Source organism: Nasonia vitripennis, unplaced genomic scaffold (assembly GCF_009193385.2).
Source record: "Nasonia vitripennis strain AsymCx unplaced genomic scaffold, Nvit_psr_1.1 unplaced0006, whole genome shotgun sequence".
Classification (NCBI taxonomy): Eukaryota; Metazoa; Arthropoda; class Insecta; order Hymenoptera; family Pteromalidae; genus Nasonia; species Nasonia vitripennis.
Genome location: NW_022279785.1, coordinates 242,501 through 247,500, shown reverse-complemented (window position 1 = coordinate 247,500; position 5,000 = coordinate 242,501). Strand labels below are relative to the sequence as shown.

Sequence of the window (5,000 nt, the reverse complement as noted above, 5' to 3'; positions counted from 1 at the left end):
AGCTTTATCCTTGTCCACACTTTTTAGTAAAACAACCACTTTTGCTCTCTTCCATTCATTCGGGAAATAACTTTCACGCAGGCAAGAATCATACATCTCTTTCATAAATCCAGGAATTGCTCGATGTACTCTCAAAATCATTTCGTTCATAATACCATCCATACCCGGGGATTTCCTCATATTCATTTTCTTCACAGCCATACTTATTTCATTCCATTCATACTCTCGATCATTCACGTCCAAAAACAATTCCTGCACTTCAGGGGCCGGGACCCCATCATCCGGAGGGAAGAACTCATTTAGAAGAAGGTCGGCTGTTTCAGCCCACGACGTCGTGAGACCTCCACCAGCCTTCCTCAAACTCGCGAGCTCCTCCCTCCTCTTTCCAATGCAAATATTTCTGGCTTTCCAGGGTTTCTGGTTCCCTTTGGTGCTCATGTACTTCTTCCAGTCATCATTTTTCTCTTCCTTTAACTTTCTTGCATACTGTGTTTCACACTTTTTCCATTCATTCCTTGATTCCTCCATACGCTCATCATTCTTACAACGCATCTTCTGATAAGTTTTTCTCAGTTTACACACATTCTTTTTCATTCTCTCCAGCTCCTTGTTCCACCACACAACCTTATTATTATGCACACTCACTCTTTCAAAGCACTCATCATTTACTCTGGTAATCCATTCATCCATTTTTTTGACTTTTTCCCTCGCACACAGTTCCACATATTCGCCGTATCCAAATTCATACGCTATTTCTCTCAACCTTTTCGTATACTTAGACCATTTATTTGTTTTCATACGCCATCTCAAATCCACGTTCGCTTCATTCTCCCTCCCACCATTCATCCTCATGCGAATCATAATGGGGTTGTGGTCACTCAGGCTCCATTCACACATCACACTCCATGTAAATTCACACTCGTTCTCAAAGCCCCCGGCCAGAGTGATATCTATATCACTCTGCCCCCTGGGCCCATCGAACGTATACCATTCACTCGGCTCATTTAGCAGATCCACACTCCATTCAGATCCAGCAATCCATTCGCACAGTTTTTCCCCTCTGTTCCCTCTCGGCTTGCCCACGTACACACCTTTGCTAAACCACAGTTCACTCGAGGCATTCGCGTCCATACAAACCAACACCCGTTTGCCTCTCAGACACTCAAACACTTTTTCCAGGTACTCAATATCATTTTCAATTTCACCATCATATTTGCTATATAGAGAGATCATAAAGATCTCCCCATATTCCCCTTTCACACTCACGCACACACTATTCTCACTCACCAGTTCCTCAATCAACATACACACACAATTTAGGTCATTCACAACAATTGCAGACAATCCGCTTCTACTCCAAAAGACCCTCATGCCCGATGGAAGGCCACATACCTTACCGTGGGCAAAGTATGGTTCCTGGAGCAGACATACATCTATTCCCTCATTCACAATACACTCACTCAGGTCACTCATCACATTCATACTACGCTGGCAGTTCAGCTGCAGAAACCGCGCTTCTCTATTCGCCATCTTGGAGTGTCCTTTCTTTTTGCCACCTCAGTCGCATTTTGTATCCTGGACACTCCGACGATGTCACGGGATGACCTGCAGGCATACCTCTCCTCGCGCAGTTACCGCAATTGAACTGCTCTCTACACTCACTTCCCACATGTCCACTCTTACAACATCTCACACATACTCTTTCTCTCTTACATTGTCTGGCCACGTGCCCAAAGTCGAAGCAATTGAAACACCTGTTAATTCTTTCAAACTCATTCACTCTAAAAGACATCCATTTCACATACACTCTACTCTGACCTAGCAATCTCATTTTCACTCGTGGACTGACTTCCAGTATAACATTACTCACATCCATACCCTTCTTTCCACTTCTGAACAGTACTTTCACACTCTCATGAAAGTCGCGTTCACTTACACATCCATCCATATTTTTCTGGTACACCTCAGTCAGGAGGGTCTCATCCGTCATGCTACATGGTACATCATATAATATGACCTTTGGACCAAACCTCCTGGCCTCAGTGACCTGCAAACCCACTCTCTCAAACTGCTTCTCATTCAACAACCTATTGCATTCATTAACACTCACCGTTTCGACAACCACACCATCTCTTACCTTTCTCACAGCTTTCACCCTTACATCTACGTTCTTACTGACTTCATCCACAATCTTCTTTCGTACCATATCGCTGCTTTCATTCTCTTTCCCCCTTACAATCACCGCGTAGCTTGGCCTTACTGCTGGAGTAGCAGGCGCAGCACGCGGGACTGCCGCACTTGCACTTGACGCACCAACATTTGCATTCGCCCCTTCCTTCGCACCCATACATTCGAGCTTGCTTTTCAGTCCTTCGTTCTCGCATACCAAACCATTCATTATTTGCTCCATTTTCCCTAGTTTTTCGAACACAGTCACACACACAGATTTATTCACATTCAGTTGGGACAGCATAAACAGACGAATCTCGTTTGCCAGCTGTCCCACCGTCTCGAGCGCACTCGCATGCACACTCTCTTTCACTCTTCCTTCGCCGTCCTCCTCCTCACTTTCTCCATCACTCTCAGTTTCGATCAGGTTCACATCTTTCATGCCGGCCAATTTCTCTGTCGCTTCCTTCAGCTCCTTCAAGAGTTGCAAGGATTTCTCTTTCTCGTCCCTCTTGTCTACTTTCTTTCTCTGTCTATCTTTTGCCTCCTCCTTCAGTTTTGCCGTTATTTCTGCTCTTGCTTCTGCCCTTTTTTGTCTATTTTTCATTTTCTTCATCTTCTTATCTTCATCACTCAGTCTTTTTTCCTCCGCATCAGTTTTCCGTTTAAGCGTTCTTTTGTTCTTCACAGCATACTCTTCCTTTTCTTCCACTATCACCTCATTTTCCGGCTGCGCCGTCGGTTCGGGGATGTCCTCCGTTTCCATAACCCCTTCCTCCGTTTCCATACCCCTTTCTTCCGTTACCTTACCCGCTTCCATACCCCTTTCCTTCAGAATGGCTCTCTCAAGCTCCTGATCTCTCAAGTCCTTCTCTCGTGCCTTCTCTCTTCTCTGATGCTCCTTTTTGGATTTTGGGTCCAGAGCATCACTCGGCTCATCTCGAAGACCCGTTCCCGATCGAGATTGAGATCGTGAACGGGGTCCCCGATAGGGCGTACGGTTTCGATCACCCGATGAGGCGGAACTAGCTGAGAAAACCCTCCTCCTAGACCTCCTCACGTTCTCCTTTCCTCCTTTACCCTCCTTTATTTTATCCGAGGCTTGATTTTTATTTGTCATGACATCTAGTTCGTACCGCCCCCCTTGTAAGGCAAGCCCGTACGGGGGGCGTTCAGTTCTAGGCACGGTCTATAGGTCCACCGGGGTTACGGCCCTACCCCGGTAAGGCAAGTACATCCCGTCAGCCGCCACAGCCAACGGGGGTTGGTGGGCTTGGGACTCCTCACCCAGGAGCCATTCATCCCATAGCCACCCACCTGAGCGTAGGATTGGGGGGGTTTTATAGAGGACCCCACCTCGCGGCCGGGCGGTTAAGCCGAGCCCCCGCTCCCCACACCGCCAACGTACCAACGCCACGCCCTGCGAAGGTTGTTGAAGACGGTGCAAGGTTTACGGGCCAAGCGACGGCGCTCATCGCTTGGGACTAGGAACCCCGGGGTTGTCAAGCCCGGTGGCTTCCGATCCGGCGCTTCGGTTTGCGTTCCCACACTTCTCAGGGTCTCCTTTCCGCTTTCGCGGATCGGTTCCTGAGAGTGGGGTCGGCTAGCCAAAGCACCGGATCCTCCACCACTTCCTGGGTTTGGATCACTTTAGCGGAACAGGAGTTCGCTTGCGCAAACTCCTGAACTCGGGCCCCCTCGGCGCGACAAGCCAGTGATCGTGAGGGGGGGTAGATAGGGACAGTGGGAATCTCGTTAATCCATTCATGCGCGTCACTAATTAGATGACGAGGCATTTGGCTACCTTAAGAGAGTCATAGTTACTCCCGCCGTTTACCCGCGCTTGCTTGAATTTCTTCACGTTGACATTCAGAGCACTGGGCAGAAATCACATTGCGTCATCACCCGCGAGGGCCATCGCAATGCTTTGTTTTAATTAGACAGTCGGATTCCCCTAGTCCGTGCCAGTTCTGAGCTGAGCGTTGAATGGCGGCCGAAGAGAACGATCAGGACGGCGTAAACCGCCCCAAAAGCCTCGCAGCAAGGAAGATCCGCGGGAGGCCAAGGCACGGTACCGAGCTCGGATCCCGACCCCCCCGTGAAGGAGGGTCATTCACCTCGCCCAGGCCCGGCACGTCAGCCAGACCCACTTCCCGACCAAGCCCGACGCGCCCCGCTCCTCAGAGCCAATCCTTATTCCGAAGTTACGGATCCAATTTGCCGACTTCCCTTACCTACATTAGTCTATCGACTAGAGGCTCTTTACCTTGGAGACCTGCTGCGGATATGGGTACGAACCGGCGCGACACCTCCACGTGGCCCTCTCCTGGATTTTCAAGGTCCGAGGGGAAGATCCGGACACCGCCGCAACTGCGGTGCTCTTCGCGTTCCAAACCCTATCTCCCTGCTAGAGGTTTCCAGGGAACTCGAACGCTTATACAGAAAAGAAAACTCTTCCCGGATCTCCCGACGGCGTCTCCAGGTCACTTTGGGTTACCCCGACGAACACTCTTACGAGGGCCCGAATTGTATGCGGTTCCGCTGCCGGGTTCCGGAATAGGAACCGGATTCCCTTTCGCCCGACGGGTGTGCACTTTAGTCAAAAATACTTTAGAAACATACACCGTCATCGACATAGGATTTCTCCTAGGGCTTAGGATCGACTGACTCGTGTGCAACGGCTGTTCACACGAAACCCTTCTCCACGTCAGTCCTCCAGGGCCTCGCTGGAGTATTTGCTACTACCACCAAGATCTGCACCGACGGCGGCTCCAGGCAGGCTCACGCCCAGACCCTTCTGCGCACACCGCCGCGACCCTCCTACTCGTCAG

The 5,000-nt window shown here is 49.9% G+C and overlaps 1 pseudogene; it reads right to left on the bottom strand.

Annotated features, from left to right (window-relative positions):
- Positions 1 to 3,875: 3,875 nt before the first annotated feature.
- The window catches only part of LOC116418102, a 2,816-nt pseudogene continuing 1,691 nt past the window's right edge, over positions 3,876 to 5,000 (bottom strand).